Source organism: Vigna unguiculata, chromosome 6 (assembly GCF_004118075.2).
Source record: "Vigna unguiculata cultivar IT97K-499-35 chromosome 6, ASM411807v1, whole genome shotgun sequence".
In the NCBI taxonomy this organism is placed as follows: domain Eukaryota; kingdom Viridiplantae; phylum Streptophyta; class Magnoliopsida; order Fabales; family Fabaceae; genus Vigna; species Vigna unguiculata.
In genome coordinates this window covers 19,851,980-19,876,504 of record NC_040284.1, presented here as the reverse complement: position 1 = coordinate 19,876,504, position 24,525 = coordinate 19,851,980, and the positions used below count along the sequence as shown (strand labels likewise).

Here is a 24,525-nt window from a genome sequence, read left to right as displayed (position 1 = left end):
TGCCAAGTATATACATCTCGTGTGTGGGACTAGAAATTAATGAGTGGTCCGTTAGCAGTCCAATAACGGATGGAACAGAATGTCCAAGGAATCTCGCTAGGATAAGTTTTTTTTTCTTTTAAACAATGACTCTGATACCATGTTAGAAGTGAACTTTAAGCCTAACTCAACCACATAAAACCGCCTTGTTAAGAAGTGGGTCTTATATCTAGTTGATGTGAGACTTCCAACAAGATAAGATACATTTACAATATATAAGTGTAAATACCACTTTACAGGTTAATTTTGTAAGGTTAAGTTAAACTTAAAATTCACTTCTTAAAATGGTATCATAGCATCCAAAATTTATTGTAACATGATTTATTATTTGTTGAGTCTATTGTGTCATTTACTATCGTAATTGTGTAGTCTTATCCTGTCAACATAAGAAATGTGTTGAAGATCTCGCATCAACTAGAGATAAAACAGATTTATTATGAATGCAAATTTCATTTTATAAATTAATTTTATAAGATTGAATTAAATATAAATTTACTTTTTTAATAAACTATCAAGTTTATCTCAACAAAATATTGAAGATTTTACATTATTAAAGACAAAATTTCACTACTTTAACATAATATCAGAACTATGAGTTTATAATTTAGATTTATTGTTTCATCCATTATCAAAATCTCTCAATTCCTATGATTGATGTTATTAATGTTAACATAATGAGAGAGATTCACACCAACTAAAATTAAAAAAAAATTCATAATATAAAAGTTAAAATTAATATGTCTATCAAAGAAAGAATTCACTCAAAATATATAAGACTACTGAAACACAAATTTAACATGTTTCAACTTTCTTATTTTTTATCCGATATAAAACATAAACTCACGCTTTGAATAAACCTTACTTGACTTACTATTTCAAATGTTTATTTTTTTATGAAAAAAGAAAAAGTGATACAAAGAATGGAATACTATGATGTATAAATCATTGTAGATCTCTTCTCCATAAAAAAAGTTATAATATTATTTAAGTTTCGTTGATGAAAGATAATTCCCTTTTATTAGAGAAGTCCTATATTATTTTTTATGATTAGTCAAAAAGGTGATGGTGTATTAATTCTTTTTAATTAAATAATGATTAGTTTTGAAGCTCTCAAACTTTTAGAGATGGATACCAAATGTTGAGATGGTTGGTTATTTATAATTAAATAAAATAAAATGTGTAGATGATTAGATAGGTGGCATATATTGGCTTTTCGTTTGATTTGGTTGGTGCGCATTTATAGCTGTATTTATTCCATCATTATAAAACTGCTGCAGACTTATTTATTACTACCGTCTATTTCTTCTACGCCTCTGCTCTGTAAAATAACATCCAATATTTTAATTTTGTACATAGAAAAAATATAATAAATATATAAATTTATTAGTGATCATCACTACTAAGTATTTTATTAAATTCATATTCTTTAAATAAGATTAAGTTTCAGTTTTATGAAAGAAAAAATTATTATGGATAAGATTTTATCAGTTTAACTCGATCCTATTATTATATATGTGGTAATGCATTATTCTAAAATAAAAATCAATAACAAACTTAAACATGTTTTTCTTCGAAAAAAAAACTTTAGTTTATATTTTAATATTTCAATTTATTCTTTTTAGTATATATACAAGGGAAATATTAATATATTTGTAATTTTAAAAAATTATGAGAATATATATATATATATATAATACTTCAAGTTATGTTATTTTTGACATGTATCTATATTGATATTTTAGAATATTTAATCCATATTTATCGATTAAGTATTTAATTTATAAAATAATAATATTTTTATATTAAAAATAATTTAAATTCTTTTGTTAAAATTTTTTATATATATAATTTTAATTATTCATAAAATAACAATGTTTATCATATTTTTTAAATTATTATATACTTTTTAATATATATAATCACATATTGTATTTTATTAGTTTTAAAATAAACATACAGATGTATCCTATACTTATAGTATTCAATACACATATAAACATATGATTTTAAAAAGTGATTTTTGTTACAAAAGAATTTTATACAAGAGAAAAAATATAATTCTCTTGCTAAATGCTACTTCATGTTTTGTTGGATAGAAAAAAAGAAGAGAGAGAAATTAGTTCAATGAAAATAAGTAAATGTATGAAGAGAGACGAAGAAAATAAATAAATGAGAAATAATATAATAGTGTCATTATTATTTAAAATTGTTTATTCTCTCTTCCTCCCATTAAACATACCATTTTAATTATTTCCTCTTCCATCTTCGTTGTCACAATCAAACATAACTGTCATGGTAAATAAGTTAAAACTGACCCACAAGAAAATAACAGAAAATACATAAAAATCATTATACTTAAACATATTTTAATTTTTTTAAATATTGATAATTCTTTTCGTCTTTTAAATTAATTTTTTTAGTTTCCGAATTATAGAAAAGTACTTTTTTTTTTTATCTCATGTTGTGACTAACAACATCCACGTAAGTAACTATGTTAAAAAAAACTAAGTGTACAGATTTACATTTTAGTTTTTTTAATGTAATTTTTTTAATTTTAAATTTTGAATCAAATTTTATGTTAGTCCTTCAAAATATAAAATTAATACTTTTAAGTTCTTAAAATCTAAAAAATAATAATTAATTCTCTAAATTTAAAGATAATTATTTAGTCTTCAAATTTTAAGAATAGTGTTATTTTGATATTAAAATATAGTGGTTGTGATCATAATGAATGACTACAATATTTTCTTTTTATTAAGTTTTTGAAGTTTAAAATTAATAGTAAATCTATCATAAAATAATGATAAAGTTATCAACCATTAGCACTTCATAATTTATATTTTAATTTAAATCATATGAAATCAAATTAAGTCATTTAGAATATTTAAACCTATTAAATGAAAGGAAAATATTCTTTTTTAGTTAGGAGAAATTCGTTAATCAAATCTTTCTTGTCGCAGCAAATTTTTTCACAAATTTACAAATTTTTCTATAGTGGATTTTTGCATACAAAAACATCTAATTTCATTGAGTGAAGTCCACTAAAGAATTACCTAATTCCCCTCATTTAAATTTTGTTTTGAAAAAAAGTATACATATATCAACATACTTATAATTTGGCAAAGATCAATCATTCATTTATTCCAATTCTATTTCACATTATAATACTCAAAATATGAAGCTAAAAAGAATATAGCTTACACTTAAAAAAGCCAATACTCTCCACTCATGCCTACAATACGTCATTTTAAATATAATATTGGAGGGCGAATATAATGCATAAAAAATTAAGTATAATATATTATTATAAATATTTATATATAGGTATATTATATAGATACAAACATCTAATAACATTCATAGTACTCAAAATCAATGTATCAATCTTGAAGTTTCTTCCTTTCACTCTTACCTACAATAACATGATAAGTACTAACAATTCATATGCTCTAAATTTATAAAAATATATAAGCAGTGTTGAGTATTTGAAGATAAACTTTGAAGGAAGGTTTTTAATTTTTGGGTTAAATATATTTTTGGTCCCTCAAGTTTCAGAGAATTTTGGAATTAGTCCATCTTCGAAACTTTGTACCAATTTAGTCTTTCATCTTTAGAAATGCATAGATTTAGTTCTTCTTACCAAATTTTGTTAAGTTTATTTGACATTTTAAACGTATTTTATGATAAAATTTGACTTAACATTGAAGCGAAAATATGTCAAACGGTGTAAACAAGTCAAATACTATCATGAAATACGCTTAAAATGTCAGATAAACTTAATAAAATCTGGTGAAAAGAACTAAATTCACACATTTCTAGAGATGAATGACTAAATTGGTCAAAATTTTTGAAGAAGGATTAATTCCAAATTTCACTGAAACTTGAGGGACAAAAACATATTTAATCCTTAATTTTTTAATAAACTTAGAAAACAAAAACAAGTTTAACCTAATTTTTTCTTTGTCCAAACCAGGCCCCTAACTTGGTAATTTATTTCAATCTTGTTATTCAAAGTGAAAGATTCGTATTCCCTTATACACACTTTTATATATATATATATATATATATATATATATATATATATATATATATATATATATATATATATATATATATATATATATATATATATATATATATATATATATATATATATATATCAACACCATTGACTCAATATATTATCTTAACCAGGACATTAATTATAAAATCATTTGGAACCATTTCAATTTCTCTTTGTTAAGTGGGTTTATCATTTTGACTTTCTTTTGGGACGTGACCACGTAGTTTACATTTTAGACCAAAAAAAAGGTACTTTTTTTAGATTGAATAAAAAAACAGAAGAAGCTTTTGAAGACGAAAACCGACGCAGAAACATCGCATTCACCACCCTCAACTTTAGGAACATATTCAGATCTAATAAAGAAAGAATCCAACGTTAGTATTCGTTTTCAAATGTTTTTTTTTTATTCTGTCGCAACCAAATTGTATAGTAATGAGTACAGTTGTGTGCCATGTAAGCAAAAAAAAATATAGTTTGTTCATATTCTTTTATGTGTTTTTGGATTACATCACGTGACTATTTGAGAGGTGAAAGAATGAGAATTGGATTTATGGTAATTGGAATGGAAGCAATTGTGGTGTTTAAAATCCAGGGTAAAGAGAGGGAATATTTGGGTAAGATTTGTGTACATGATACACGGTTCACGTTTAAAGATTGTGCCACAAAATTTCATTAGATCTAGTAAAAATAGATACAAAAGTACACCATACCTTTTAACTAAAAATTAAATTATATTGATGTGATTTTTTATGCATGTAAACTATAATTTATATAACTTATATACTCTTTTATATGTTTATGTATACATTTAGTAGAGATGATTTAAAAAAAATAAAGGTTGGAATTTTAACAATCTAATAATTTAATTTACAAATGTATTTCTAAATTTCTTTCTTTCTTTTATTCTTTTCATCTTTTTCTTCTTCTTCCGACACCATTTCTTATAATTTTTCAATCAAAAAGTGCAATTTAGAATATAATAGTGTTTAATACAATCCAAATTATATAATTAAATTGTAACTTTGAATAAGTTCTTTCTCTCTTTTTCTTTTTTTCTCTTTTTGGTGTCAAATTTTCTCTCCGTCTAAGTTCATAGTAATATTTTTCATTTATAAATCAAGTCCAACGAAAATAAGTTAGCATTTCTCTAACTATGCCTAACTTTTGGACACAGGAGTTGAGGTAAAAGGAATTAATTAGATTTTTGTATAATATTATAATTTTATTTAGTTAGGTTAAATTGAATTGATGATTTGAAGTAGAGTTTGGTTGAATGTGAAGTAGTGAGATTTCTTGATTGATGTGTTAAATTAAAGTAGAGAATAAGAATAAAAATTACATCTAATCATTATTGTATTGAATAATTAGACATGTGGTTACAATCATTTAGAAATGATGTTAATTTACTTTTATGTTAAGATGCAATTGGGGTTTGAAATAGTCATTTTGAGTTTAAACGTGTTTACATATAGGTTGTGATGGAAAATTACCTACTTTTAGGTATTGTAGTATATTGGTTAGTAAAGATACATGTGTGTTAGTGAATGTTTGGTAATTGTTATCAACTTTTGTTTTTCTTTTTATATCTTCGTTCAAACAAGAGATTTTGTTCATAGTAAAGCAAGTGTTTCCTTTGATGTTACTCAGGTAAAGATCACAAAAAGGCAAATTATCTTTTCTTAAAAGAATTTTCACTTAATCATGTATGACGAGTTTTATTCAAGTGATGACTTGGCTATTTATGTCAAAATCATCACAAAAATAAAGTTAGTTATTAGAGTTGATTTTCACTTAAGAAAAAAAACTCGTTCAAGCAACCTTTTTATGAATTATGTTTGTGTGTATATCTAATGTTGTATACTGTAAATCATTAAGTGTGGTTGGGAAAATGTTGTGAATTATTGAGTTCATCATAGAAATGATGTGAATGTCGAGTGTGACGAATGAATTTATATGTGATAGATTATATGATGAGTAATTGAGTAATCGTGATGAACCCCTAACCCTTACCAAAAATGGAGGAAAGAGTTTAAGGAAAATAAGCATGATTATGAGGGATTTTTTTTCACCTTTCTTCTATTAATTTATTTAGTTTTTGTCTTAAATAAATTCTATACTCATGTTTGTATGTTGTTTTTTGTAAGTTTGGTAGTGGCACCACTCCTTTTGACGAATATGGGAATGAAGGTCTTAGGAGGAACCTAGGTTAAGGTAATGTACTCACCACACCTCTAGTTTTGCTAAAGAGATATCCAAGGAAGCGGAGAAGAGAGCATTTTGGAGCGGTATTTAAAAGGGTTTTTACCCCATTTGTAAAGGATTGTTGAATGAAGAAATAACATTATTATAGTCATTTTTGGTGAGCTTGAAGACAAACAAGAATAACATGAAGACAAGATATTGTAAAGCTTGAAGCTCTTAACAATCAACTAATCATCTAATTTAGTTGTGTATGATATTGGTTGTTGACCAAGTTGGGAAGTTGTTATCTCCTAAACATCAAACTCATAACTTTTTCAATTATAGTTTTGGACATGCCATATGATTGATCTTTGTTCATTTTTCCAAGTAAAGTATGTTGGAAATATTTTAATATAATTTAAAAAATATATAATTAAAATATTATGCTATGGTTACTAATATTTTTATGGACTTTTAATTTTATGGATAAATGTTATTTATGGTTAACAACTATATTTTTATTACGAATTAATATTTTATTTAATCAAGACTTATCAATTGACTCTTGAGTCTCTCTCTGCTATCTATAAATATCTACTATTTGTATGAGAATAAACACAACAAATAGCTCACATACAAGTGTTTTGTATTCTTCTCTACATTACTTTTTAAGACATTGGTGTTTATAAGGTTCGAAGATCTTTTGTTGCACTCGATTGATTTGACGGGTTATTGTATATTGGGAGAGAAGCGCATATTTCTGCTCCTTCCCTCATTTATTTTTTATCTCTCATTAATATTATAATTGTTGGATCTCTATTAATATTCGTTGATTTTTTACATATATGTCTTACGTAATGTTCGTTTGAGGGTTTTATACTGTTTAAGTAATTTTGGGAGAGTGGATTTTGGTACGTGGACGCGTTCGTTTTAGATGAATTGGAGGGATATGCGAGAGGAGATTTAGGGGATGGATGGATTATCCCATCCCCTCAGAAGTGCGAGGATATGCGATTATACTGCATATGTTTTGTATAGATTACGAAACTACCCTTCAGTTGTTTCCCGTTTCCAAAACCATGTGCACATATTCTTCCTCTAACTTCCTCTGCCAAGATTCCTGAAAATATTCCTGAGTCCTTCCTCCATTCTTTCTTTTCGAAGCTCATTTTAAAACGATGGAAGCTGTGAATGTGAATGTAGTGTGCTTGTGACCCGTAGTAGTGTGCTTGTGAATGTCATCCGCTGGTGTTTTGAGAGGTGAGTTATGGTGTGTGTGTGTGTGTATGTGATTGTTGAGTGCATGGAGGGGAAGAAGATGAGGTGGTTTGGGATGTGGTGGTCGAGGAATGCCATGAAGGCGTGGTCGTGCTTTGTTGAGGTGGTGGTTAGTGGTGTGGTTGGACGATGTGGTTGGGTGGTTATATGCATCAGTGTTACGGTGTTGTGGTTTTTTGAGAGGAGGATGACACCAATTATGTAACCGGTACCTTAGTTTATAAAGGAATGACACCGGTTACGACACCGGTGTCGATGGTTTTTGTTTTTATTTTTTTTTTACATTAAGTTTCGTTTTTTTGCAGGTGGAGTAGTTGGTTGAAGTCGCCGGAGTTTTCGGAGGAGCTGTGTGTCTCCATTGCCGGTGAAGGTGGTCGGCCGGAGCTGATGGTTTCTTCGCCGGAGTGAGTTATTTTTTGCCTGTTTGGTTTGTTTGCAGGGTGGAGGTGTTGCGGAGTTGCAGGTTGCGAGTTGTCGGAGTCGTGGGCCTCCATAGCTGGTGCAGGATATCAATGATGCAGAAAAAAAGTTGAAGACATGTAAGATTTGCATTTTATCTAATTAAAAGTTCTCCGCACAAAGGCCAAAGTGCAGGTTGATTAGAAGGCTTTTGTGACTGTGTATTTTTGTTCTAGTTAAACTAAGACATTCATAAATATATAGTATAATTTTATGATTCATGTAAAAGACTCTAATCTCTGGAGTGAGTCGGCCTACTTGTTCCTTTCACACCCCAATGGTTACAAAGGTAGAAGTCAAATTCATTTGGATGAGTGATCACTGAATCAACCACAGTCCCTGTAGGAATGTTTTCATATAGAAAATGGTTTTGACCAAATCAACATTGAAACATAACTCATCATGAAAACCATCAAATGAATGCAAAACATGGACCAAACCCTTTTGATTGAACTCTAGAGATATACAAAAATATGAATTTTAACCCCAAATGAGATTTTTCGTAAGTTGTAGTGATTAAATTATTTAGTATATATTAAACTTCTTAACCATAAAACTAAGAAAAAATTTAATATTTTATTGTAGTATTTTTTTGACATTAATAAAAATTAAAAAATTTTATTTTTTTGTTTTTCAATTAATTTTAATTATTTTTATAATGGAAATTAATTATTTTAATTTAATTTAAGAACATCAATTAAAAAAATCCATCTCTTTTTACACAAGGATATTATAGTAACTTAATAATTATATCTATTTTAACAATTAATTTTATCTATCACACCAATCAAATCTCACTAACTTTCATAAAACTTATGTCCAAATCTACTTACTTTACTATCTAAATCCACTTAAAAAAACAAAAAAATTCATCCACTAAAATCTACACAAATTCATCTTCACACTCTCCCTATATCCATCCTCCCATAGGAACAAAGCCTTAGGGCCTGTTCGCTTTAGCGTATTTACTGTTGTCATGTAAATCTGTAGATGGATTAGGAGGGATAAAGATTGTTCGTTTTCCATGATATGCAAGCGAGGTTTACCAATGATCTGAAGGATACGAAAAATTTTTCATCCCGCTTATTTAGCTCAGATTGAGAGTTTTATGAAATTACCCATTTACCTTGATCACATTTTATTATTCACGTGTTGCATGTGCTTGGTGCCTGTCATGAACCATGATACTGGAACATGTTGCTCTTGTTGGTGCGAATGAGAGTGAAGAGAAACACCAAACTGGTTACAATTCCAAGCAGCGCTTGTTGTTGCTCTTCTTGGTGCGAATGAGGGTAAAGAGAAACACCAAACTGGTTCCAAGCCGCGCTTACTGTCACGCCAATGACGGTGCAGTCCCATTGGATCCAATCTGAGAACGGATATGAGAATTCGCAATGCAGCTTGGAACGATATTGGTGGCCTAGAACAGATCCAAAGGTTTCTCATGCAGCTTGGAACGATCCAGTGAAACTTGAAATCGATCCCAGAAGTAGCAGATCCGATCCCCAAGCTTTGGAACTGATCCCTCCATTCGTGGACTTCGTGCAACGTGGTGGAGTGGCGCATGGGAGAACTTCTCTGGCTTATTGGAGAGTGGAATCGATCCGTGTTTTGCCACTTATAAATATTATTGCTCTTCAAATGACATGGATTGTACAATGGTGGTGTTCCATACTAATTTTTTAATTTCAAATAAAATGATATTCACAATGGCTTGGTAAAATTTATTTCAATACTATGAAATAAATAATTTATCTTATTAATTTTTGTAAATTATTTATTTAAAGTGTAGCATTAAATAAAAAATTTAAAAATTGATTAAACTCATACAAATACAAATTTATACTACTTATTACATAAGGGCAAAATGGTAAACTCTCTTTTAAATATATTAAAACATTTTTTTAATTTATCATATCAATCAAATCACTCACTAACTCTCACAAATTTTACTAGTAAATTCACTCATAATCACCTCTAAATCCCTTAAAGAAAAACAACACACCCTTCAGTCTCAAATTCACTTAAACCCATCATCTCCCTCTCCCTCAAATCCATTTAAGGAAGTGAACAAAGTCTTAGTGTTATTATTGTTCTAATAATTATTATTATATTATTTCACAATTTTATTATTAATAGTATTATTTGATTAATCATTTTCTAACATTCTTAGAGAGAAAAACCTTATTCATTTCTAACATTCATTTAATCTTTTTTTATTAGTTTTATGAACTTAAAAATATTATTTATAACATGAAATTAAAATGAATTATTTGATATCATGCTCATGATCATGCGTATGCTGATATAAAAAAAAATCATATCAGAAATTGAGATGGTCAAGTAAAATTAAACTTATCTTGCAGAAATTATCTTATTCTTAAAAAGAAGTTTTTCATGTTTCTGGATTTAGAAACTTTCTTTATGCTCAACAAGGTTATGAAGTGTTTTTTGAGTGCAATAGAATTATCACTTCTAGACATGTGTTTTGGTTGGTAAATGATATATTTATGATAGTTGAGAAATTTGGTTAGAGACCATTCAAATTATAAAATTTTACAAAATTAATTAAATAGAGAAGTGATGATACATGTCTATATAAATGAGTTTTTGTGTGTAAAACTCATGATATTATTCATTTAGTAACATCTTCATATAGTGTACGGTGCTCATCGGTGCAGCAAAAGAAAAAAAATGCTTCACTATGGTAAATGTTAACTTTATATTCTACTTGCCATATTTTGAATATAAAAGGTTGTGATAAAATTGAAAATTATTTTGTTGTTTTGATGAATCATAGTATGATACTAACCTTGATCCATGAGAGATCCTATAATAATGTAGGATACTAACCTTGATCCATGAGAGATCTTATAATAATGTATTCTTCAATCTCTGTTCTTCAACCTCCTTTTCCCAATTTATCTCTTTGCCTTCGTTACTCCTCTCACAATCTCTTTCTTGATGGCTTATTGTAAGAGAATCTTATGACCAGAGACAGAACCCTAATATCCTTTTATAAGCCAAAGTCCATCAAGTTAGGCTAAACTTTATTTTATTTTATTACGATTTCCCATGATAACCAATAGGTCCTTATATTTTATTAAATCACAATTAGACCCATCATAATATTTTAAATGAGTCACATAATAGAATTAATTTGTCAATTAATTCTAACAAAAATTCCTTACGAGTTATGGAAAATAGGAAAATCATATTTAAAATATTTCAAAGTGTGGGAGTATCTTGCAATGGTTAATATACCTCTTAATAAAAAATAAATAAAATTTCTAGTTTATATATTCTAAAGTGAGTGAAAATATACCTCTAGTACTATTTTGTCATCTATTGATAATATTATTTGTGTTTCTTCTAGTTATGACATTCAATATGTCCATTTTTTTTTTTGAGATTATTGAAGGATATATTAATGTAAATTGGATATTGATTCTAGTGACACAAAATCAACTACTGGTTATGGTTATGTTTTAACCTTGGATGGAGGTGCACTATCATGGAAATATGTTAAAAAGTTGTTGTTTTGCAAGCATAAATTATTCCTATTTTCAATGCATTCTAACAATCAAATTGTTATATTTAAAGTTTCTAGTAAAAATGTTAATGAAAAATTGACATATGAGAATGAAAGACAAATTTATTAGAAACTTACCACTCCATGTATTATCTTTCTTAACTTTGTCAGGTTCAAAAGACATATTGCAGATCTCCTTATCAAAGAGTTGATGCATCAACAATGGGTATTCATCTCCACTAGAATGGCGATCCCATGAAATGGGGTTCAATAGGTAACAATGAAGTTGTTGTTGACTAAAGTACATAAACTAATTTGATTATATTTTATATCTCATTCCTATGATAATGTGTACTATAAATTGTGACAATAATAAGGTTGAGGTATGTGTATTATTATGCTTATTTTATAAAATGTGTCTTAATAAACCCAATGACAATTATTGTACGAGTGTGAGTCACAAACCACCCTTTGAGGGTTTACCAAGTGAGTGTGATGGTGGGCAGTGGCGGATCTTGACCAACATTGTTGGGGGTGCCCAAATAATACATCCAAAATTTATACATTTCATTATTGTCAATCACACAATAAAAAATGAAGTATACGAAGAAAATTGAGAGACATAAATACCAAAAATGATTTATCAATATACCTATTTAAATAATCTATTTCTTTATTCTTCATCAATATACCTATTTAAAAAAATAATACTAAAAAATGATTTATCATAATCTAATAAAAAATTGAGAGACATAAATATCAAAAGAAAATTCGATGATAATCAAACCACACTTAAAATTCAATTATAAAAAACACACAGTACAATCATTTTTTTCTTCTATGTTGATAAAATAAAAAATTAATATAAAAGAGGCTCATTAAATAAATTATTAAACTAATATTTCACTATCAAGTGAGACAAAAGAGAATTACCTTCTTCTTTATTTATTCGAATGGAAGAGAACAGTTGAGAGATGAAAACAAAAATAATTAATCTTTTTCTCTTTCGAAAGAAAAGAAAATAGGTAAGAATGGAAGATAAAAACAATTTGTAAGAAATTCAAGACATAGACATTAGACGTATAAAAGAGGCTCATTAAATAAATTATTGAATTAATATTTCACTATCAAGTGAGACGAAAGAATTACTTTCTTCTTTTCTTCCCCGAAGATGGAAGAGAATAAAGGAGAAATAAGAGAAGAAATAATAAATCTTTTTCTTTTCAGAAACAAAAGAAACCAAATGAGAATGAAATATGAAAACAATTTATGAAAAACACAATCTATAATGAAAACAAATAATAAAAAATATCTTGATAAATCTTTTTAATCTTTATTCTTTATTATATTTGATTTTATATTTTATTATTTATTAGTATTAATTATTATGTTTATAAAAGAAATAAAATATTTAAAACAAAATAAAATCAAAATACCTAATATTTATAATAAAAAAATCAAAATATCTATATAAAAAAATTTTCAAAATTTTTGGGGGGGCCAAGGCCCCTCCCTGCACCCATGATGATCTGCCTCTGATGGTGGGGCAAGTCTCTAAGTGACACTCATGAAACAAGATACATGCACAAGATCGTAACGTGCAACCAGTGATTAGAACAAAAAATGAACACCAATATTGTATGTGTTATTTATTAAAACCCGGTCACAGGGGATATAGCTGAAGACAATTAAGTCTCTACATCTTTCTGGGTGGAAATTTATAAGCATTATGTGTAAGGCTTAAACTAGGAAAGTTCCATAAGCTGAAATACAATATTTTGTTTTAAAAGATAATATATTCTTGTTTTATTTTATTTTATATTTTAAATTATGTGAGGGACTGTTGGGAATATTTTAATATAATTTAAAAAATATATAATTAATATATTATGCTATGGTTACTAATATTTTTATGGACTTTTAATTTTATGCGTAAATGTTATTTATGGTTAACGACTCTATTTTTTATTACCAATTAATTGTTTATTTAATCAAACTTATTACAATTGACTCTTAAGTCTCTCTACTACCTATAAATACCCCCCACTATTTGTATGAGAATAAACACAACAAACACTAGAGCGCGTACAAAAGTGTTTTGTATTCTTCTCTATATTATCTTTTAAGACATTGACATTCATAAGGTTTAGATATCTTTCACTGCACTCGATTGATTTGACGGGTTGTTGTATCTTGTAAAAGAAGTGCATATGATTTTGTTTTGCTTAGGGGTATTTTCTCTCTAAAGATAACGTTATGCGTGCTCAACCCAAACTATTTCTACTTATTCCCTCATTTAGTTTTTTATTTGTTATTATAATTGTTAGGTTTCTAATTAATATTCATTTATTTATATACATATCTTAGTATTATTATTGTTCTAATAATTATTATTATATTATTTTATATTTTATTATTAATAGTATTATTTGATTAATATTTTCTAACAAAGTAGTGATATCTTCAAGGTATTGATGTCTTCTTTACAACATACACTCCGTGTTGATACCTTATTCACAAACATGTTACTTTTAAAACAAAGTTCATGCATTCATATAGATTAGTTGTCATGTGGTCAAAACCCTTGCCTCTATAACATGTTTGTGTTTACTTGTCTATGATTTATCTAACTTGTTATCTAATACATATTGTATCAAACAATTATATACGTGTAATTTAATGTATGTTTGATCATCCTTTTTGTTCACACTCAATTTTCCAACCTTCACAACACCATGTTGATCAATCTAGTTTTCAACCATATTCAATATGTGGATATCATCATCAACAAGTTCCATACACCTATAATATATTTTTATCCCAACCAATTTTTTTTTTATCAAATATGTTTGTCTCTTATATAATGTCATCACCTTCAACATACAATCTAATGTCACTCATGAATTGTTATAGACCCACAATCCACATAGGTTCGATCATGAAACTGGAGATGACAAAGATGAACATAAAAATGATAACAATGTTCCACTAAAAATTTGTACACAATTTCAACTACAACAGTATTGAAGACTCATGTGACAAACTAGAAGACCAATTTTTAATAAATACATATCTTGTTTAACTTTGCTTATGTATTATTTTTCCAAAGTAATTTTCACTTGTTTTTGTATATGATTCTTTAATTTATTTTCAACCATAGTCTTTGTAAGACTCACTTTTTCTACTCCTTATATTTAAGGGGCCTGCCCTAATCAGTTGGGCCTAAGATTGGTCCATAGGATGCCCAAAACCCCTAGACCAGCCCTAACCCCCTCATTATGCTCTTTTTAGAAAAATAGTTTCCCATCCCCTCTCCCCTTTGCTGCTACGTGAGCTCTGCTAGGGCTTTGCTCCCACTCTTCATTGAGTTAGAAGAAGTCCATTTTATTCCACGTAAGTTGTTTCTCAACTCGTACCCTTCCTTTTCTAAGCTCTATTTCGTGATTTCCAACAAAGGTGAACATTGATACCCTCGTTTTTAATCTGTACCGTTGTTCCCAGTTTTCGAATCTATTCCTGGAGCTGTGGTGCTTTGTTGTTCGGTGCTGAGGTTATATACAAGCCCTTTCTAGGTAAGGGAAGCTAGAGCCTTTTTGTCTGGTGTGATTGTGGTTTGTGCTATTTTGATTTCATGATTTTTTGAGTGTGTACTGTTATGGATGCCTGGATTGTCTGATTATTTTGTTTGGCATATGTATATGGCTGATGCAGATGCGAACAGTGGCGAGGGATGATAATCTCGTCCAAGCGAGCTTGCCTCGCCTAGGCGAGATGAGTAGAGACTCGTCCAGGCCCTTCCACGTGAGTTGTCGCTCAGGCGACTAAACCTTATTTTGCGAGAGGATGTCTTGCTTAGGCGAAGGGGGTCTCGCCTAAGCGAGACTGCGCAGAAGGCCATTGTTCCTATTATCGAGCTCTTGCCTATGCGAAGGGAGCTCGCTTGAGCGAGACCCTTCAACCTGAGCGAAGAGCTGGGCGAGAGTGCGTCCTGGTTTGATATTTTCTCTGTTCTTGGATGCTTGGCATGTATTTGATTGGATTATTATATAATGGCATGAGGTGAATGAATATGCATGAGTGAGAGGGTGTATGAGTTGTGAATGGTGAACTTGGATAATTCTTGGCATGTAATGAACATGAAATGGTTGGTTATGAAAGTGGCATGGTATTGATATGAGGTAAAATTCTATATTTATGGATGGAGAATGATGAGTTGGTATGGGTTTAACCTGGAATATGAAAGAGGTTGGTTACAAAGGTTGACATGAGATGTATATGGATGATAAATATTACTTGGTTGTTTGAATATGATTGGTATGTGGTCAGTACGTAATTCTATGAGCCTCTAGGTGAGACCTCGTGGTAGTGCTTCAGTGGTCGGGACGTAATTCCATGACCCCTGCTAGTAGGAGTTCATGGTGGTGCCCCATCTATATAATTTGGTAAGGATTCAAGGTAAGGTTGCATCCTGACGCTCTAAGGAGTAAGTTAGTCTCACATAGAGCGGACTGACTCTTGTGGTGAGAGTAGCAGGAGGCCTGAAACTCATTAAGGGCTAACCTTGTGTATGGGGCTTTGAGATATTGTAACACTTAGCCCGGGGGTGAGCAGAGAAATCCACCACAAGTGCAAGCATCCACTAAATCCGACTAAATTATACGTATTCGGATGAGTCATGTCGAGTCTTAGTGTATTTGGTGGAAGGTCATAACATGCTTGGATGATGTATGTATAAATTGACTGTGAAAGTGTATCTGATTGCATGATAAAACTATTTTGGCTATAGCTTACCCTTCTGTTCTTTGTTGCGTGTTTTGCTGTGTGGTTCTCTCTTTTTGCGATGATCATCAACTTGTTGATGTGAGCAGATGCGAGGAACACCCGTGGTCAACAAGGAGGTGATGGTTCCACTGCATAGCTTGTTTGGGGGTGGATTCTGTTAGTTGGGCTCTCCTTTAGGGCTCCGGCCCATGTGACTTTTGCTCTTGGGCTTTAGCTCCAAATACTGTTGTTTAATCATTATACTTGTTTCGCATTGTGGTGTGCCCTTTTTCCTTTCAAACTTCCTTCGGATAATTGTAAGAAGTAAGGTTTAAATTTTTGGACCGCGTTTCTATATATTTTGTGTGACGCTTCCTTTAATTAGCTTTATTAATTAAATGAGGTGTTACAATCTTATTGTTTTATATTTTATAAATAACATCGAGTGAACATTACTAATTTAATTAATCAACCACATTATTAAAAAAACATGTAAATTAAAATAAACACACACAAAATATTTTAAATTATAAAACATAAGCAACCTCATAGTTTTTGGAAATAATTTTTTTAAAATAAATAGAAATCCAATAATTTAATTCAAAAAAACAAACACATAAAATTAATATTCATTTTTTGTTAAAAAATTTATAAAAAAAATTAACAAAATCAAAACTAAAGAAATTCAAACTCACAAATGGTAATTCAATGTACTATTTCCTTAAAAAAATAAATAAACATAAAGAAATCGAATGAGTTAAGATTTGAGTTTTTTTTTATCAACAAAAAATGAACAAATTAAATAAAATAGAGTAATTGGGGTACTTTAACCCTTCTATAAAAAGAGTTACAAGGTACTTTCACAAAAGATTTATGTTGCAGGTGGCAGCAATTGTCCCGCAGAGGCCGGGTGGGCCGAGTCACAATCAAATCATGGCGTTTGGGCTCATACGCTCTTAAGTAGAAAGAGTTGCGTTCTGACTAATAGCTATAATTTTTGACCAAGTAGTAAGTGCTCAATCCAACAATTTACACATTTTAGAGGTACTTATACTAACAAAGTGTTGAGGAAGAGACTAATATATTAGTCAAATGTTACATCAATATATAATTGCATAGATGTTATAGAATGATAAGTATATCTAGTAACATAATAATCTTTCAAACCTATTCACTTCATATTAATCCACAGGTTACATAATCACATGAAATAACATTTCTAATATGATGTTATGTTGACATAATCGACATAATAGGATTAAGATTTGAGTTAGAAGAAAAATAATTGTATTTCAATGTACAATTTGAATTAGAAAAACAATAAAAAAAAAACTAAAAACAATTTAGAAACACTGGATGTAAGCCCAAAATAATTTTTGAAATCATGATCCAAAATGCAATTTGCCCAATGTGGTAATTTTCTTCAAATATACTCATTTATATAATATTAAAACAATCATCCTAGTCTTGTGAAAAATGAACCTTTGAATATTCACTAGTGACTAACAATAATTCTTTTTCCTAGCCAAATATAAAGTAGGTGAGCAAAAGTACCATGAAAAGATCACGTGTGAATAATAATATGCGTCTAGATATTTTCTTCAAAGTAAATTTAAACCTCGTGTTTTGAAATGTATTTTTTTAAGAATAAATGAAAAATCCATGTAGAATTAAAAAAAAGTGAAAAAAAGGGAAAATTAAGAAAACCAAAAAAAAAAACATTTGTAATTTACTCTTTTAAAAAGGAGTTCAGAGTTCTTTTATCGTCTACGTTTCCACTATTTTAATCTTAAAATCTTAAAATAGTGCAAGTTGAATGATTCATCTTTGGAAAAATGAAAGAAATTAAACACAACGAAAAGAGTTATTAGATTAAAACCGTACATCAAAATGAAAAGAAAAAAAAACGTGGGATTCTGGTGTGAGTAGAAGGGAATATTCTGGTTTGTGAAAGTTTGGCACAGGAAAAGGAATAATGGTGGTGGAGATTGGAGAGAGAAGAAGAGAGAGTGTTGAGTGAAGAAGGAAGAGTATATTCCAATTTTCCCTTTATAAATTGTAAGTAAGAAAGATACATCAGAATCTTGTTAATACGTGTGTGTGTGTGTTAAGGGGACCAGAAGTGGCTTTTCTTTTGTTTGTTTGAGGTATATAGCGGATAATGAATTGAAAAAGAAAAACTTAAAAGAGAAAGGAACACTATGCTCCAATATTGGATGTACATCTAGTTTGCAAAAGAAAAAAAAATGGTTTAGTAACTAAAGTTTGAAGTTTGATGTAAAATTTGAAATTTGTTTTTGTCTATAATTTTGATATTCAAACTTTGAAAATAAATTAATATATAATCATTTTAATTTATATATGTTAAATTTGTTGATTTATCAAACATGTTTTATTTTAGTATTTGAGTTGTTTATTTTATTTGACACAATCCTATCTTAAATGTTACTTGGGAAACACGCTTAATATGTCATAAAAGTGTAATATAATTAGATTAAAAAGATTATATTTATTCATTTTCAAACTTTGAGAGCTAAAATGTATTAAAATTTCATACATAAATGAATTTTATTATTATGTTAAAATTAAAGAACAAAAATATATTTAACCTTAAAAAAGTATTTAACAGATTGAATATTTTAATTCACAATTCGTTTAGGTTTATTCCATGTAACCTGTAGTTCATAATAAATAAAGGTGGGACCTAGAAAAAAAAGTATGGGACATATTGAATATTTTAATTCACAACATGTAGGTTTATTTTGTATAACTTGTAATTCATACTAAATAATGGCGGAAAAAAAAAAGTACGAGAGAGATTGAATATTTTAGTTCACACCCTGATTTATTTTGTATAACTTGTAGTTCACAGTAAATAATGGTGAGATCAGTTAGATTAATTCAGATAACCCTTTAAAAGAAATTTATCATATTTTAATATTTACTAGATAAAATTATATTACATTTAATTAGTAATTTGATTTCAATATTTAGTTTTTCGATTCATGTTGGTCTCTGTATTTTTTTCTCTACTTGATTGAGTCTCTACTTAAAAAGAAAAAAAAAAACCCAATTCAGTTTATATTTTTGTAAAAAAAAAATACTTAATTTGACCGCTTATGGTAAATTGACATTAATAATGTTTGGAGGTGCCATGTGTCAAATTTTGACACTCTGCCACATGTCAAACTTTGGGTTATCTTCAACTTAAATGGTATTGTGTATTAAAATCTTCCAAGATAGAAGATAACCTAGATTTTTACATGTGACAGATTTAGGTTTTGATATACTGATTTAATGGAAGATGCCACATTTAATTTTTTTTTTTATAAAGACTCGATTGAATAAAAACAAATATAAGAATTAAAGTGAATCAAAAGTATAAATATAGGACCTAAATTACTAATCAAACCATTATTTTATTTTATTTTGTTTCTTTCATTATATGCTTGATGCTTAAATTAGTTCTCTTGTCTACCTTTAACATTGATTGATTATTATATTTTGTTTATAGTTTAGACAATAATTTATTTTATACTTTTCTATTCATCAAAATTTAACATTGACATATTCATTTTACTTAATTTCAATTTATTGTCAATGGTAAGCTCACTTGACACTAAAAATAGGAATGATAAAATGGGTTAGTCTGATTCATTTAGTTTGACCCGTAATTGGCCCGCCAAAAACGGATTGGGTCGAGTTAGATCGTAACTAGAAAACAGACTATAGTGTGAAACTCGTCCTTCAAGATGGACTGGCGAATTAGTCTGTCAAATTTGACCTATTTTGTCACCCTTACATAAATTAAATATTAGAATATTTATATAAAATTATTTTAAGAGTTTATTTATGCACACTATCGTGCATACCAACAAAATTAGCCTATAAATCTTATGTCATATGAACCAAACTTATCATTTTTTCCAGGTAAAACCTATTCATATTATCATCTTGAAAGTCAAATTCTCTGTATTTTCTTTATTATTTGTTTATTATATTTTTACAATATTTTGATATCATTATATTAAAAGAGTTTTTCTTATATTATAAAAAATTAACATTAATATTCATTAACATATTTCGAAGTCGCATAAAAAAATAATATCAAAATATTAAAAAAAATAAAAAGATATCCAAATTTCTAATTCTCACATTCTTCATTATTATTTTATGGGTAAAAGTGGGGACTCCATGGCCCTAACTTTTAATACTAACATCTTCCATTTAACATTATCTTAAAGCCTATGTTTGTTTATGTGATGCAACTATTATCATAGATATCAGAAGATGGATGTGAGAGTAGGTCGGTAGTTATGATATAATGATATTTCAACTTAGATCATGTATCCGTGTTCGACACATATCTTGTTTGATACTTTAAGATATTTTAACGATAATTATGAATGAAGTGTCTAACTTATAAAGTTGTAGTACACTACAATAAAATTTTTGAATAGTGACCAATTTTAGTGATAAAAAATAAATAGTCACTATATAGTAATAAATTTGACAACTAAAATAGTTCTAAAAAATTGTAACTGATCTCTAAATTGATTTTTAAAATTTGTTTTTAAAATTGTCACTGACATTAATAATTTGTTTTTAATTAGAAAATTTGGATTCACACATTAACAATTATATATTTATATATTTATTATGTTTGTAAGAATTATTGTAAAACTTTCAATATTCATATATCATGTATCAAACATGTATCATATCCTATTATTTTGAAAATAAACGTATCGACGTATCAGATACGTGTCATATCCGATATATGTATCGTAATTTGTGCATCATAGCTTGATAGTTTGATAAAAACAACTCTACAACTTTATTATTTTATTTTCTTAATTTTCATAAAAAATAAAAAATTACTCTATTTAGTAATTTTTGTTTTATCAATATAATGTTTGTCAAAAAATTATTTTTTGCTTATAAATTAGTTAAGAATATATTTACACACATGTATTCATCTGATTTGACAATATTCTCTAGGAGCCATTCAATTCATAGGGCAACAATTTTGAAAATTCCATTTGCATAAAATTTTGTTATGAAAGACCTAATAACTAAAGCACCCATCTTTCATAGGCTTGATGAATTTTATAGTTATTTAAATCACAGTACGTTTCTTCTTTCCAAAGTTACATGAGTCTTTTCTTCCTAAACAAGAAGCCTTTATTATGTCAATATTTGAAAAATATAGATAAAGTTTTAAGTGTCCAAATCTATGAAATGACAATTAGGTTTAAACCTAAATTTCCTTTTCAGCTACTTTTTCCTCGTTAACTAGTACAATAACGCTTCAAAAAAGACTAATTAGGTTTAAGAATAACATTTAAAACTAGATACTTTAATTTTTTTTTTTAGATTTAGTTAAATCTTAAGTTACTCGTAATAAATTTAAATATTCTGGTTTTAAATTTTATTAAAAAAAGTTTTTTTATTCAGTATTTAAAATATTTTTTATTTTATTTTAATTTAAATATTTTATTTTGCCTACTTTTTTTTGTTAATATAATGATCTGATTATTATTTCTTTTTTATTTTCAATTTAACAATTAACTTTATTTTATTTTTTAATTTGTCGGTCAAATTATTGTTTTCTTTTTAAAAAGTGAATTGACTAATAAGTAAAAGTATATTGAATAACAAAAAATAAAAAAATAAAAGCTGATTGGTGAATTGGAAAAGAAATAGTAACCAGCCAAACTAAAAAGTATTTCCAACAGTAAATAAAAGTAAATCTAAATTTATGTTGTAAATTTTAATAAAAAACTTAATTAAAATAGCTCTAATTTTATGTTGTAACTAAATTTCTTAATTAAGCTCTTATTTTAATTTAAAACCCGTTGTTACTATAATAGGACGAAAAGCAATATACTAATATGCCACCAGAAAAAGAGGAAAATATGACTTTTTCTCTTAAATGGTGAAAGTTGAGAAATTATTGAGTAACTTTTTGGTATGCTGATAAGCATATACTCATTTTCCATATTTTGTTCAGCTGTGTTAAAATTTTCATAAACCCCTATGCACTGTATAAAATAATTTTAAACTGTTTTTTCTTTAATTAGATTTAATTGACGTGAAATATTAATGAAAACAAATTTGGTCAAATTCATGTGAAAAAAAAAATATGGACTCTAACATCGCAACTATTTATTGGTTTTAATATTATGCACTTATATTCATATTCATACATCGTTAAATTTATACGAGACAAATCTAAAAATTTATAATATTTCTACCTACCATCTATTTTTTTTTAAATATATTAGATATTCTATGTCTTATTTTTTATTTATTATTATTATTATTATTTATATTCATAATCTCTTTATTATAAATACATTACTTTGTCTGAATTTTAATATAAAAAAGTTAATCTTATACATAATTTTTCACCGTATATTTAACATAATATACATAATATCTGATTATAGAGAGATAAAACATCGTATTAGAAGTGAGATTATAGGCCTACCATCGTATTAAATCAAACTTATGGTGAAATCACAATACTCATTATAAATTAGAAGTAAGATAATTATTTTCTTAACTATATGAGTAATATATGAATAATTATGTATCTATCTTATAATATAAAACATATAAAAACCTAAAAAATTAATATTAAAGTTAAACTTTAGCTATTAACATCTACTACCGCTTGTCTATATTATGGTTCATATATTATTGACCAATTAATATATATATATATATATATATATATATATATATATATATATATATATATATATATATATATATATATATATATATATATATATATATATATATATTTTACTTAAACCTCAGTATACGAATTGGACGACCAATTATATACTTGAACAATAATGTTTCGCACCCAAAACATTTTCGAGTAAATTAGTAATAATAATTAAATAACATACATAAAAAAAAAAAATTGTATAAGATGCACGATTGGTTGTAATAATCTATTAATAATTCCTACATGCATGTTTTGGACATCAATTTATACATATCTTTTATATCAAAATCACAGTTTTATTTTAAATTATGATGTTTTGAACATCAAGTAAAAACATTCGAAGTTTTTGACATATTGTTTGTTGGGGTTGAATGAAAATGTCTCGAGAAAACATTATCTTCAATACACTAGAGAAACAATTTATAATATTCAAATGTATGATTTTGTAAATGTGGTGGGAATCTAATAAGAGATATTGTAGCGTTCTCAAAGAGACAATACTCCTTCATTAACTTGTTGTAAGAGAAGTTGATAAGTTAGAACTGATATTTGAATGAGAAGTTCCCTTAAATGTGTTAAAGAAAACATTGTTACATAGCTCTTAGAAACATAGAGAGATAGAATAGTGATTGATTTTTTTTATTGTAGAGATTGTCATTAAAGACTCTAACCTTTATAGAAAATTGTAAAATTATAGAATAAAAGACATTTAAGCAATGTAACAAAACAAGATAACAACTACGTCCACTCGGTAGTAACCACATAATCTGATCAATAAAAAAAACTTAAACAATAAATATCTAATTAAAATTTAATTAAACTTTTTTGTATTATTGTATTATTGTTATTAGCGTAGCTTTTTTCTAACAATACCTCTACTTATAATTAAAAGTAATTAACAGATTTAAAAGAGATACAAAGTATCATTCCATTAGAAAACTAATAGTTTTGTTTTGTTTAAACTTTTAGTTATTTTACAAATTGAAGACAAATTTATAAAATTCACGAGTTATACCTTTATTTATATCTATTATAACTATAGTATTGTAATTGGTGATATAGTTGTTCAAGTAAGGACATTCTATTTTATAATAATAATATTAAACAACTAAAAAGTGTTTTTACCTGTATTAACTAATTTCTTTTATCCGTCAGTTAAAATTATTCAGAAGTTTTTTATACAAGGAACAAGATCTATGATATAATTTTTTTAATGAATATAACTGATAGAAATAATTAAAGATACTACTACATTCAAACAAACATGTCAGAGCGTTGCAAAAACTTATCATATTGGAATTTACTACTGTTCGAATCTTACATAGGTTCGCATCAGCAGAACAGAACTGGGAGAGAAAAAAAAAGAAAAAAAAAAAGAAAAGAGAAAAAAGGTTTAAAGTAATTCCGCACCTTGAATCTGAACTGAATAATGAAGTAAAGTCAATCCCAAAATGCAAACCCCCTAATTAA

At 27.5% G+C, this 24,525-nt stretch overlaps 1 long non-coding RNA gene across 1 annotated transcript; it reads left to right on the top strand.

The window, feature by feature from the left end:
• The first annotated feature begins 7,119 nt into the window (after nt 1–7,119).
• Nucleotides 7,120–8,241, top strand: LOC114186542. Its single transcript, XR_003605108.1, has 2 exons — nt 7,120–7,543; nt 7,867–8,241. It is a non-coding gene; the product is annotated as an uncharacterized LOC114186542 (long non-coding RNA).
• Nucleotides 8,242–24,525: the final 16,284 nt, after the last annotated feature.